The sequence below is a fragment of the Heterodontus francisci genome, chromosome 12, assembly GCF_036365525.1.
Source record: "Heterodontus francisci isolate sHetFra1 chromosome 12, sHetFra1.hap1, whole genome shotgun sequence".
NCBI classification, from domain to species: domain Eukaryota; kingdom Metazoa; phylum Chordata; class Chondrichthyes; order Heterodontiformes; family Heterodontidae; genus Heterodontus; species Heterodontus francisci.
Genome location: NC_090382.1, coordinates 22018628 through 22033748, shown reverse-complemented (window position 1 = coordinate 22033748; position 15121 = coordinate 22018628). Strand labels below are relative to the sequence as shown.

The window sequence follows — 15121 nt, the reverse complement described above, 5'->3', positions numbered from 1 at the left end:
AAGATCACAAACAGTTCAACATCAGGTCTTGCTCATTTTCTCACTGCTCCAGGCTGGGTTTTCTCATACCAGGCTACTATCTTGTACACCTCCCAGCCCAGTAGGACCCGAGAGCAGCTACCTGGTGCGAGAATGCTCTACAAAGAGTAGCAGGGTAAGAAAACCCACACCACATCGGCAAAAAAGATCCAACCCAGTGTTGGTTTCACCTTTTCATTTAGAACCTCCAATTGTACTTTTCAGAGGAAACTCGGCTCCAGTTTTCAGCTGATTCCCAGCTATCAGGCTCTTTGGGATGTTAAAGCAGGGCGGCACAGTGGTTAGCACCGCAGCCTCACAGCTCCAGGGACCCGGGTTCGATTCCGGGTACTGCCTGTGTGGAGTTTGCAAGTTCTCCCTGTGTCTGCGTGGGTTTTCTCCGGGTGCTCCGGTTTCCTCCCACAAGCCAAAAGACTTGCAGGTTGATAGGTAAATTGGCCATTATAAATTGTCACTAGTATAGGTAGGTGGTAGGGAAATATAGGGACAGGTGGGGATGTTTGGTAGGAATATGAATATGGGATTAGTGTAGGATTAGTATAAATGGGTGGTTGATGTTCGGCACAGACTCGGTGGGCCGAAGGGCCTGTTTCAGTGCTGTATCTCTAATCTATGTTCATGGAAGGTGCGGTCACCTGACTCAGTCATTTTCCATGGTAATGATTTTCATTAACAAATCTGATCTGTGAGCTTTGTGCTGTCCAGCAGTTTTACAGAATACAACACACTGCTTTAGTTTCTGATATTGGAAGACTTGTAGCTATTTTCAGAACTAAATTACCACCTTGACTTCTGCGCCCAAAAGTAGCAATTTTGCCCCACTCCTAAAGAAGCTGTGGTTTTCCAACTGGGAACATCGAACAGGAGAAGGCCATTCAGCCGCTCAAGTCTGTTCTGCTATTAAATTAGCTTAGGGCTAATTTATCTTTACTGTATCTTTACTTAAAGGCCTGCTACCTGACCCAAACCTAACGGGACCCGATGACATGCGTCAGGTTCGGTTCGGGTCAGGTCGGGCCCCTCTTCCAGGCTTGGGTCGGGTTGGGTCGGACACACAAGGTAAGTGCCCTGCCAGTAAGTATTAAAAATTAAAAAAAATTCTACTGAGCTGGGAGTCTGTGCAGTGAACGAGTGACGTCACTGTGACGTCATCACGCATGCGCTGCAGCTTCGTGGAGCTTCCCAGTCGTATGGTAAGTAAAGGGATGGTCGGGCCAGGCCGAGTGGGTTGGGCTCGGGGCGAAATTGGAGGGACTCGGGCTGGGTCGGGCTCGGGTCCGCTGTGGATCAGTTGGGTTCGGGTCGGGTTCTTTTCCCCAAACTCAGCAGGCCTTTACCTTTACTTTCCAACGTCGTTCCGTAACCTTTAACATTCGTATCGAAGAAAAACATTTTCAATCACAGTTTTGAAATTTTCAAGTGACTCCAGTTTCAAAAGAATTTTGGGGACAGTTCAGAATTCCACTACCCTTTTTGTGGAAAAGTACTTCCTCATATCAGCCCTGAACAGCCTAGCTCTAATATGAAAGGTATGCTTTGTTCTGGACTTCCTCATGAGAGGGAATACTTTCTACCCTAAAATATCTCCAACACCTCAATTGGATCACCCCTTAATCGCGAATACTCAACAGTCCATACTGCACCAAATCCCTTACGTCATGTTGCCTCAGCTTCATATTAGAAGAGGGAGCTAGACCTGGGAGCAGTCCTTTGGGATGCATAAAGGTACAGGCCCCAACAGGATATCCCGGCCTGATTTGCCTTCTCCTCTTGGCCCACCATTTCCTGGCCATTCCATAATTGCATGCAATATTCCCTCTAAGCTGCGCATGTTTGTGACTGTGCAGCAATTGGGAATGTACCGCACAGTACAATAAACAGGTCATGCACAACCATCACTCCCTCGAACATGCACACACGTGGTCTTACACCAATCCTGAATGCACCACACAGTGCAATAAACAGACCACACACAAAGAAAAATTAGAGGAACTATTGCTTGCATGCATGAAACACAAAAATGAGTGTGCACACTTAATCTTTTTCTAAAAAATAATTATCTGTGCGATTCAGACTCGAAAGCTCCCACTCCCACTTGTCAATTATTAAAAATTGCTAGGCAACCACAGACTGTCTTGATCAAAAACTGAGCTGATGTCACTGCCTTGCCACCCATGGGGTGCGGGGGAGGGGCGGCAGGGAGATGCTGCAGCCTTGGACTAATACATTCACATTTTCAGGTCAGAATTTCAAGGGAGCAGCACCACTGTTGGGGTCAGCACCTTGACCTCTCACTATTGCTGATGTGTCGCACTGGAACTTTCCATCTGGCAGTTGCATTCTATCAATCAAGAGCAGTGCCAGGACACCTGTAGGTTAGTGCCATGTCCCAATTCCAATTGGTGACCTCTCTCCAGAAGCTTGCTTGCAAGGGGGATGGTAGCATGTTACTAGACTAATAACCCAGAGGCACAGACTAATGCTCTGGCGATACAAGTTCAAATCCCACGCAGCAGCTGATGGCACTTAAAACCATTAATTAATAAAAAGCTAGTCTCAGTAATGACGATCATGAAACTACTGGATTGTCTTAAAAACCCATCTGGTTCACTAATGTCCCTTAGGAAAAGCAATCTACCATCCTTGCCCGTTCTGGCCTACATGTGACTCCAGACCCACAGCAATGTGGTTGACTCTTAGCCACTCAGTTGTATCAAACTGCTACAGAAAAGATGAAAAAGAATAAAACCAGATGGACCACCCAGCATCGACCTATGCACCGGAGGTGACCACGGCACACCCTGCCCAGTCGACCCTTGCTACCATCTGTGGACTTGTTGGGAGAACTGGTGACTCAAACCAGTCAAGCAACAGCCTAACATTGTTATACTCATCGACTCATATCTCACAGCCAATGTCCCAGACTCCTCCATCATCATCCCACGGGCAGGACAGAACCAGGGGTGGCGGCAGTGGTATACAGTTGGGAGAGTGTGGCCTTTGCAGTCCTAAACATTGACTCCAGACCCCATGAAGTCTTCTAATGACATTAGGACAAACAGGGGCAATGATACCTAATGCTGATTACCACCTACCTGAATGGTGGAGCAGGCTCAAGGGTCCGAATGGACTACACCTGCTCCTATGTTCCTCATGTTCAACACCACTTGGAAGAAGCACTGAAGGCAGTAATGGAACATAATGTCCATCACCAAGAGTGGTTCGGTAGCACGACTACTGATCGAGCTGGCCAAGTCCTGAAGGATATCTCTGTCAGACAGGGCTTGCGGCAGGTGGTGAGGGAACCAACAAGAGGGAAAAACCTATTTGACCTCGCCCTCATCAATTCCAGAAGTGAGGTGAGAGTGACTGCCCTAGTCATCAAGGCAGCACTTAACCAAGTGTGGCATCAAGGAACCAAAGTAAAACTGAAGTCAGTGGCAATCAAGGATAAACTTTCCACTGGTTGGAGTCCTACCTAGCGCCACGGAAGGTGGTTGTGGTTGTTGGAGGTCAATCATCTCAGGACGTCGCTGCAGATGTTCCTCAGGGTAGTGTCCTAAGCCCAACCATCTTCAGCTGCATCATCAATGACCTTCCCACCATCATAAGATCAGAAGTGGGGATGTTCAATGATGATTGCACAGTGATCAGTACCATTTGAGACTCCTCAGATACTGAAGCAGTCTGTGCCCACATGTAGCAAGACCCGGACAACATTCAGGCTTGGGCTGATAAGTGGCAAGTAACATATGCACCTCACAAGTGCCAGGTAATGACCATCTCCAACAAGACAGAATCTAACCATTTCCCCATGACATTTAACGGCATAACCATCGCTGAATCCCCTACAATCAACATCCTGGTGGGTTACCAATGATCAGAAACTGAACTGTACCAGCCATATAAATACTGTGGCTATAAGAACAGGTCAGAGGCTGGGAATTCTGTAGCGCGTGGTTCAGCTCCTGACTCTTCAAAGCCTGTCCACCACCAGGCAGAAATCAGGAACGTGATGGAATACTCTCCACTTGCCTGGATGAGCGCAGCGCCAACAACACTCAAGAAGCTCGACACCATCCAGGACAAAGCAGCCCGCTTGATTGGCACCCCATCCATCACCTTAAATATTAATTCCCTCCACCACCTGCGCACAATGGCAGGCGTGTGTACCATCACTTTTTAAAATTCATTTGTGGGATGTAGCTATCAGAATTTCTTGCCCATCTTAATTGCCCTTGAACTCAGTTGCTTGCTAGGCCATTTCAGAGAGCAGGTAAGAGTCAATGCAGTTAAGAGTTAACCACGTTGCTGTGGATCTGGAGTCACGTGTAGGCCAGGTAAGGATGGCAGATTTCCTTATAGAATAGCTTTTTTTTTTTTAAATTCCAGATTTATTAATTGAATTCAAATTTCACCATCTACTGTGGTGCAATTCGAACCCATGTGCCCAGAGTATTAGCCTGGACTCTGGCTTACTAGTCCAGTGACTTTACCATTACGCCACTGTCCCCCTCTACAAGATGCACTGCAGCAACTTGCCAAGGCTCCTTCAACAGCACCTTCCAAACCAGTGACCTCTACCACCTAGAAGGGCAAGGGCAGCAGACGCATGGGAACACCACCACCTGCAAGATCCCCTCCAAGCCACACACCATCCTCATTTGGAACTATATCGCCGTCCCTTTACCGTCACTGGGTCAAAATCCTGGACTCCCTTCCTTACAGCATTGTGGATGTACCTACACCAGATGGACAGCAGCGATTGAAGGCGGCGGCTCATCACCACCTTCTCAAGGGCAATTAGGGATGGGTAACAAATGCTGGCCTTGCCAGCAATACTCAAATCCTATGAAAAAATGAATAAAAAGTATACGGTGATAAGAAGAGCCTCGCAGCAATACCACAAGGTTACAAAATTCAGACGGACTCAAGGGCTCATAAAATGGCCAGACAGTTACCTTAAGTAACTAATTACATCATCATCGGCGAGATTTGGAAAATCAGCAGATTATTAAAGTCTGAATAATTCAGTACATTAAATCACTCCCATTATTGAGCAGCAACTTCAATCTTCAACTGATCTGAACTTTCTTCTCTTCCCTTTAATCTGTAAGCACCCCATCCTGTATAATATTTCTTCACCCTACATCCTCCCTGTACTGAAATCAAGATTAATCCTCCTCTACTTTGATTTAGTTTGTCCCCAGGTTCGCTCTCAGTTTTCCCTTTCTCCAAAAAACCTTCAACCCCTTAACTCATCACCACTTCCTGATTTATCTCATTCTCTCCTTTTATCCCATGGGGTTTTGGCCCTTCACCTTGTTTCACAGCTTTAAAAAACACCCCTAACCACTATACTTCCCAAATATCTACTGGCAGTCTTACCTGTACAGCTTGACTGAAGGGCTACAACACATCTACCGAAACGCATTCTGCACACAAGAGTTGTGCAGCAACAAAATTATTGCTGCAATTCAGCCACCAGAAAACATCACAGTAAGCAGAAACGAGATGGTTACTGCAGAGCCGTGTGTGGGTGTTTGTTTCTTCTGGATATTAATAGAATGTGTGTGTTTTATTATTCATTTCATCTTTTACCATCTGGGCCATTCACAGCTTGTCAATTCAATGAGCCACTAAAGAAAGAAAACTATTTTTTTGTTTGGCTCATTTGCTTAAATTCAGTGTCCATGGCAGAACTGACCCGACGGGGAAGGTTTTCCCCAACCTACCCATCACAGACCAGTCTGCCCATGAAGGCATTAGGAAGAATGACCACTGCAGAGTCCTTGTGAAGACAAAGGAGTAGAAATTTGTTTTGTGTGGTGGCGCAAAATGGGTGGTATCAGATCAGCTGCCCATTGTACAGAGTGCCTGTGATTCAGCTCCACTGGACTCAAATTCTATGAATTTCTACCCCAAAGTGTTATCTTTGCATTGAGGGCACCCTTTATTGCGTATTGTGGCACTTGCACAGTGCTAAATGGGGCAAACCCAGTAGCTCAAAAGTCGGCATCCATGAGGCACTGTGGGCTCGTAACAGCAGACTTGTACACCACTGCAACCTGCAGCATCCTGGTCCAACACATCATTCCCTCCTTAATCTCCATCAGGTTGAGAGCCCAATTCAGATTCAATGAAAGATAGACATACTAGGATTAGCACCAGGTACACTTTAGAATGAAGTACCAACTTAGCAAAGCTATAACACAGGACTCCCATCATATTAAACACAAAAAAAAGAGAAAGCTATAGAAAAGGAAATGTGATCACAACGAAAAGTACTACCACATCCAGTCGAGAATGACGGTGGAAAAATCAAACAACTAATGAGAGGAGGCGGCTCTGTAAAATCCTCATCTTCAACTATGGCTGAACCCATCACGAGGCTGAAGTATTTTCAAGCACCTTCAGCTAAAAGTACCAAGTGAACAATCGCTCTTAGTCTCTTCCTCAGCCCTCACCATCAGAGATGCGAGCGCCCAGCCAATTTGGCTCACTTCACATGACATTAAACAGTTGAGTACACAAGACACAGTGAAAGCTATGGAACAAAACAACATCTGGACGTGGTGCCAAAGACCAATGCAGCAGAAATAGCTGCTATTTCAGTACAGCTATAACACTAGCATCAACCAGACTCTGCCAAAGATTGCCCAGGTATGTCTTATCAACAAAAATGCAGGACAAATCTAACCAGGTCAATTACAACATATCAGCTTTCTCCCAGTCACCAACAAAATGATGAAAGGAGTCATCAATAGCGTAACCAAGCAATACTTACTCACCAACAGCCTGCCCGCCAATGCTGGATATTCAGTTCGATTTCACCAGAACCACTTGGTTTCACATCTCTGTACAGTCTTGATTCAGACATGGACACAAAAGTGAATGCCAGAGGTGAGGTGAGAATAAATGCCCTTGACAGCAAGACAGCATTTGATTGCGCATGCGCCAAAAACCTAGTAAAGCTGAGGTCAAGGAAAATTTCTCCTGTGGCTGGTGTGATACCAGACACAGTGGGAGATGGTCACAGATATTGCCGACCAATCATTGCAGGAGTTCTGCATGACAGTGTCTTCAGCTGCTTCATCAATGCCTTTCTCTCCATTATGAGGTTAGTAGCGAGGCAGCTTACTGTCAATTCTACAGTGTACAACTCCGTTCACAATTCTTCCCCTAATGAAGCCAGACTACAGCAGGACTAGGACCACATCCAGGCTTAAGCTGACAAGTGTCAGTCGCAATACATAAGCGCCAAGTAATCACCATATTGAATAAAAAGCCAAATCACCTGCCGATGATGATCAATAGCTCCACTATCATCGAGCCGCAGACCACCTACATCCAACGACTATATGCTTAAATGCAACAGACACGAGAGCAGGGCAGAGTAGTTCACCTCTTGACGTCTCAAAACTGCTGACCAACTACAAGGTCCAAGCCAGGAATGTAGTGGAACACTTGCCTGGACAGGAGAGCTGCACCGACACTCAAGCTCAAGTCAGTCTGCTTGATCAGCGGCTCTGACACTGGACTCATTATTCACCAACAGTGCACTGTGCCTGTAGTATGTGCTATCTGCAAGAGGCAACTCGCCAAGCTTACTTCAACAATCTCTCTTGCACTTCAACCTCTACCAACAACCAGCAAGATCATGGGAACACCATCAACTCCCAAGATTTTAAGGAACTAATCCAGAATGATATTTTAAGTGTTGGCAGGTGGCCTGCTTACTTGGGGCTTAAAATGAACTGAATGGCTTTGGAATACTTTTGAAACTTAAGTTGGAGGAGAATTCTATGGATTAAACTGGATTTCTTTATTTGTTCTTTGTGTTGAGCAGAAAAAAAACAAGTCTACATGATCCTTGAAAACTTTCTAGTATATGCAATATATTCAATTAATCCGAAGTCGATTTCACCTGTTTCTAGGGTTTTCTGAAAGTTTTCATTTTAATTATTTATCAGTGTTGATTTTTCACTCTTAACAGTGCAATTGATGAGACTGTAACCTGGGGTCAAATGCTCAGGTTAATAGGATAAAAGTCACTTTTCTCTGCTGTCTGAAGGTCCTATATCCAACAAGCTTGGTTTGATTAACATTCCACTGAAAGGGTGTCAGCTGGGCTCAGTGGTAACACTCGGGCCTGAGTCAGTGGGGCTCAACGCGCAGAAGCCAGTACATAACCTAGATTGACACTTCAACACAGCACTAAGGCAGCACTGCAATGCCAGAAGTGCAGTCTGTCAAATGATATGTTAAACTGAGGCCCTATCTGCCTGCTGTAAACGATCCTGTGGCGCTATTTTGAAGAACATTAGGGGTGTTCTCCCTAGCGTCCTGGCCAATATTTACCCTCAGCAGTGAGGATGATATGAACTGCCTGCAACAGGATATTGATAGCAGAATGGGCAGAGAGGTGGCAGATGGAACTTAATACTGACGAGTGTGAGGTGATGCATTTTGGCATAAGGAAAAGGGAGAACAAGTATATACTTAATGGCGCAGTTCTAAAGAACATGCTGGAACAGAGGGACGTGGGGGTGCATGTGCATTGATCTTTGAAGGTGAAAGGACATATTGAGAGAGTGGTTAGTAAAGCATATGGGATCTTGGGCTTTATAATTAGAGGCATTGAGTACAAAAGCGGGGAAGTTATGCTGAACCTCTAAAGCTCTGGTTAGGCCCCAACTGGAGTACTGAGTCCAGATCTTGTCACCACACTTTATGAAGGACGGGTTGATGCCAGTGTTGTAGCTGTACTGGAACAGCTTGACTAAGGGCACAGCAAGTTCTGGAGCACAGGTCTTCAGTACTATTGCCGGAATGTTGTGAGGGCCCATAGCTTTTGCAGTATTCAGTGCCTTCAACTGTTTCTTGATATCACGAGGAGCGAACCGAATTTGCTGAATACTTGCATCTGTGATGCTGGGGACTTCAGGGGAGGCAGAGATGGATCATCCACTCGGCACTTCTGGCTGAAGATTGAAGAACGGTTCCAGGATGGAGGATTTTAGTTACAAGGTTAGGTTGAAAAAGCTGGGTTTGTTCTCCTTGGAACAAAGGAAATTAAGGGGAGATTTAATAGTGTACAAGATTATGACAGGCTTAGAAAAGTTAGACAAGGAAAAACTGTTCCCATTAACAAATGGTACAAGGACTAGGGAACAGAGATTGAAAGTTTTAGGCAAAAGATGCAGGGGAAATATGAGGAAGCACTTTTTTTTTTTACACAGCAGGTGGTGGAAGCGGAGACGATCAATGACTTCAAAAGGAAGTTGGATGGTTACCTGAGAGAAAAAGACTTGCAGGTCTACGGGGATCGAGCCAGGGAGTGGGACTGACTGCATAGCTCTGTGGAGAGCCAACATGGACTTGGTGGGCAGAATGGCCTGCTTCTGTGTCATAAATGACTCTATGACTCAACCAAAACCAGAAACAGATTATTTGGTCATTGTCGTTTTGCTGCTCGTGAGACCTTTCCGTGTTCAAGTTGGCTACTGTGTCACTACATCACACCAGTGACTACACATTAAAAGCACTTTATCGGCTTTAGGTCATCCTGAGGTCATGAAAGGCACTATATAAATGCAAGTTCTTTTCTATTTAATTCGACACAAAACGATCACTCACACTCAAATGGTGCGGCTGTGGAGCTTTGCTGGATTCTTTCCTGAGGTTGGGGCTGAATCACAATGCAGAGAAAGAATGGTGGAGTATCTAACCTGTCAGTGCTTGGCAACAGCACTGAGTGCTTGAAATGGTAAACGTTCACTCTCTGCCCTCATTGAATATAATTCTTTCTTTTAAGAGAGATCCTGTTGTACGACTGCAAGTGAGCAGGCAGTTGCTGCCACAGGAAGAACAGGCAAAGCTAACTGAAATGCTCCTGAAAACCTAAGTCTTTTACCATGATTTTGGTCACTTTTTCCAATATATTCTTAGGTGACTCAGTGTCAAATTTTGTTCAATAATGCTCCTGTCAAGCACTTTGGAACTTTTTCACTATGATAAAGGCACAATATAAATAGAAGTTGCTGTTTTTGTTATTGTTAAAGGGAGAGCTGCCATGTGAGAGAATGGAAGAGAGCATTCAATAGAATGCAAAGACTCTAACTATGCATGATTTGAATTTGCCATCAAAATCGTTCTCCTAAAATTGGGATTCAACATTTTAATTTACAAAGTAATCTATTAACAGTTGATTACAGGGAAAACAATGAAATCAGTCAAAATTACACTACAATAAGGAGCCAAGTCACACAGTGGCCTAGGACAGGTTCTCTCACATTCTGAGTCCCAATTAAATGTCAGACGTGGGATGAAATCTCTTCTCTCTGGCATTTATTAGGGTCTTATTCATCCTAGTTTAGGGGCAGCCAGATGTTCTGCTTTAATCAGTTGTCTGCAAAACCGCCTACCAATTTGGCAATCTCTTGCAGAAATGGCACACGGCTGGGTGATGTGAGAAATGAAGAATGAATGAATTTACATTTCTACAGCACCTTTCACGACCTCAGGACATCCCAAAGTTCTTTACAGCCAATGGAAAATCTTCTGAAGTTTAGTCACTCTTATAATATAGGGAAATACAGCAACCATTTTACACACAGCAAGCTACCACAACCAGCAATGAGATAATGACCAGATGATCTGATTTACTAATGTAGGTTTAGGGATAAATTGGCCAGAATATCAGGAGAACACTCACGTGTGTCTTGCAATACAATCTTTTACAATAACCCGAGAGAACAGGCGAGGCCTTAGTTTAATATCTCATCCAAAAGACGACACCGCCAACAGTGTGAAACACCTTCAGTATTGCAAGTGGAGTGTTAGGCTGGATTTTGTGCTCAAGTCTCTGGAGTGGGACTTGGACCCACAACCTACTCAGAAGTGAGAGTGTTGCCACTGAGCCTAGGCCGCCACCTGAAAATCTGCACACTGTTGAGTTGGAATGGAGGTAGCTTTGCTCGAAGGAATGTACCTGACCTGGGACAATGCTTGGTGCATATGCTGGCTCCTGTTCTGAGGACTGCTTACGCGGGGTGCGCAAAATGATGGTAGGTGCTCAGAAGTGACATCCCTCAATGTGATGAGTGCAGAAAACTACAATAATTTGAGGGACTATTCTTATCAATTGGCCGAAATGTCAACCACAGGAGCTCAAATGGAGAGGTCGAGAGAGGGTGGGCGGGGTGAAGGTGGTGGTGTCTCCTTCTTATGACCAGGGAATGTGACAGACGTACTTCGTATATCATATTTAATGCAATAAGACGTGATGCCCTTCATTAGAAGGATATTCCATTTTTAGCACTTGCACTATAATATTCTACGAACAGTGCAGTGCAGCCATCTTTGACCTTCCCCACACTGAACAATTCAATTTGGTTCATTGATTTGTTTTTATTTGTTCATTACTGCTACAGCTAAAATATTTTAATAAAAAATTCATCGAGTGCTGTTCTCCCTCGAGACTCCAGTGTTTAAATATCTGCAACTGAAGTAGAAAATCATTGGTTATTTTTTTAAGCTCAATCTTAAAGGATCTAGCTTTAATGCCGGTGCTCTGCAGATTCAAGGGTCTGGTTTCTATGGCAATACATTATACTGCTGTGTGATTTTTGTTTGAGAGAGTTGGGAACAACATCAAGATCCCTTTTTCATAAATGTCTCTTCCCACCCTACCCTTCCTCTCTAACTCTTGCTGTGTGGCAATTCCATGGATGTCAGTCTCACCCCAAGTTGTCAGTCTTTACATACGAGCTTAGGTACTGACTTCTGGCATGCAATTTGACTATGGGGAGCATCATGTCAAGCCTGCATGTGCAATTGCCAACAGATGTCACAGAACAGCAATCAAGAGCAGGATCGACAGCTACTGCTGGCCCATTGCAACACGAGGTACAGCACTAACCAGGATCAAACCTGCATGGCTCAGAACCAGACAAATGCTACTTCCAAACAGCAAATGATATCAACATCTTTCCAAAATTAGGAAGTCTAAGAGAGAGGCCCATCCTTTAAGATTTTGCTGCAAAATAACTGAGCTTAGATATTTCTTAGTGGTGAAGTAAACCATGCACTTAATGGTTAAACTCGCCAATCAGGCTTTCACCCCTGTAATAGTACTGAAATGACCCTAATCAAAAGGCACAAATAATATCCTCTATGACTGTGGTGCATTTTCCTGCCACATGCTCTTACTGCATTGCCCAGTTCACTGATTGCCCTCACTTTTCTCCACTCTTATCTATGCAATGGTAGCCAGAGCATCTCCAGCTTCTCCTCCAGCCCTTGTACTGATACCTCTGGAGAACCTTGAGAATCTATGCTTGTCCCTCTCCTCCTGCTCAGCTACATGTTCCTTGAAGCAAATACATGACATCGAGTTCCACATGCATGCTGACAACACCCAGCTTTACTTCATCACTTTTCTCCATGCCTGTGTCTTGTCAGATTGCATGAGCAATGTCCAATCATAGATAAGCCACAATTTCCTCCAGTGGAACACTGAGAAGACCCAGCTCCTGCCATAGAACTCCATACCCTTGCCACCGATTCCAACCCTTTCCCTGGTTACTGTCAGGTTGAACCAGACTGTTGGCAAACTCGGCATCCTGTTCCATCCTGAGCTGAGCTACCGACCCCATCACAAAGACCCCACCACGTCCAACTCCATAACATCACTCATCTCTGCCTCAGTCTATCAGCTGTTAAAACCTTCCTCCATTCTTTTGTCACCTCCAGACTTGATTAGTCTAATGTTCTCCTGCCTGGCCTCCCATCCTTCATCCTCTAGAAATTTCAGCTCAATGAAGACTCTGGTGCCCATACCCTATGCCACACCTGCTCACCAATCACCCCTGTCCATGTTGATCTACACTGCCTTCTTATCCTTATCTTTAACTCTCTTCCTAGCCTCTCCCCTTCCTCTCTCTGTACCCTCCTTAGTCCAAAGCCCTCTCAATAACTCTCTGTTCCTCCAACTCTGGTCTCGAAGGAGACTTGGGCTTGGGGGCTTTACCCCAAGACTAGAACCAGAAGCAGGCCATTCAGCCCATCGCATCTCTTTCAGCTACCAGTTCGTCCCACTCCCCTGCTCCTTCCCCAAAGCCATGCAAATCTTTTACTTTTTAATTCTTCTTCTTCTTTGGCCTCCTTATCTCGAGAGACATGGGTAAGCGCCTGGAGGTGGTCAGTGGTGTGTGGAGCAGCGCCTGGAGTGGTTATAAAGGCCAATTCTAGAGTGAGACTCTTCCACAGGTGCTGCAGAAAAATTTGTTTGTCGGGGCTGTTACACAGTTGGCTCTCCCCTTGCGCTTTTGTCTTTTTTCCTGCCAACTGCTAAGTCTCTTTGACTCGCCACACTTTAGCCCCACCTTTATGACTGCCCGCCAGTATAATTATATATTCATATATATTCATATATAATTATATATTCAATTTCCTTTTAAAAGTTACTACAGAATCTTTCAGGCAGTGAATTCCAGATCGTAACACCTTGCTGAGTAGACACATTTCTCTGGTTCTTTTGCCAATGATCTTAAATTCGTGTCCTCTGGTTACTGACCCTCCTGCCAGTGGAAACAGTTTCTCTTTAATTACTCAATGAGAACCCCTCAAAATTAAAATTGGTGCTTTATTCAATGTCAACAGAATTTTCTAAGTATATTTTTTAAAATATAAAATGGAGTACTTTAAGCAAAAAAGACTAACCATACTTTTAAACTATACTTCAAAATTAAAATCTGGCTTGAAGTGTTAACTGGCCTTCCTGATGGCTTAGGGTATAATTGTTCCACTTAGGGTGATACTAAGTCATACTGACCAGGAAGGTGCCACTTTGATCCCTGGTTATGTTCTGAGCTAGTTGATTGCTGCCAAAGCAGTACTGGGGCCCTACATTTAGCCTCAGGGTTCGGGAGGGAACATTTCAACCTTGGTCTCCACTCCTGATTGTTATCCACTGACTTCTGCTGGAATGATTGCATGGGTGAACAGCAGGTGAGGACAGGAGCTTCTAATGGCCATCACGGTCGAATAGTTTGTCAGCACTCAATATCCAGGGTAAAACAAGAAGAACGGTCACTAAGGCGAAGCACCAGAAGGCAGCCAGCTCCCATAATCCCTGCATGACTCACTGCCTTGTGGAGAGGAGGGAAGGGGAGATTTCCCTGCTGAAAAGAAAGTGAACAATTTACATGAAATGGGTTTATGACTAAATCCGGCGGGGGTTTGGCGCAGCTCAAGGAAAGCACACAGGTAGGATCCAAGCTTTTTTCAAAATGATGCAAATACAAACCATTTTGAACTGTCAGTCAAGAAATGTCAAAATTAGAAACCAGGCACCAAAAATCCGTCCCTTGGTTACTCCTGTATGTTATAAATGAGGCATTTATTTATTAAGAGCTTCAAAAAATTGTCTTCTATTGGAAAGATGATCCTAATCTCCCGTTTCCCCCTCTTTCCCCTCGCCCCACCTTGTCTCCTGCCTAGCTTTAGACTCAAGAAAATAGCGTCACACTGATTGTCTTTGATGAACACCTTTTCCCCCTGTGTAAAAGCAACATGTTCTTATGTACATTATAAATGTTGAAATTGCAAATACTTAGTGCCATGAGAACAATTATAGCCACCTTGTATATGGATTGCAACATGTACACAGTGCATTCTCCTAATCTTTCAACAACTCATTAGGTTCGGAATTAATGACGAGCGAGAAGAGAACAGGCTGGGAACAGGCAGCCAAGCTATTAAGGAGAAGCAGCCCCACCTGGAGCAGCGAGCAGCATTCAAGCCGATTGTTAGGAGGCTTAGGGAAAGGGTGGGGGAGGGGGGCCTTCTCTTGACTGCCATGAACAATCATTCCTAATTTTAGAGAAAATTAACAGCTGCTTTACAGTGTCTCATAAACGAGAGTTATCACACTTTGCAGGAGAAAGCAATCAGAGTTCCTGACAGATTTATCACAGAGATTTGGAACGAGACGACATCTGTTTTTGGAAGTTGGGTGTCGGCGTCAGCAAACTGTGACTGCATTCGGAGTGACGTGAAATTATCAGTCTTGATCAAG

The 15121-nt window shown here is 44.7% G+C and overlaps 1 protein-coding gene across 4 annotated transcripts in view; it reads right to left on the bottom strand.

The window, feature by feature from the left end:
* LOC137375776 (serine/threonine-protein phosphatase 2A 55 kDa regulatory subunit B beta isoform) overlaps positions 1-15121 on the bottom strand; it is a 613213-nt gene that overhangs the window by 111333 nt on the left and 486759 nt on the right. The window lies entirely within an intron of this gene.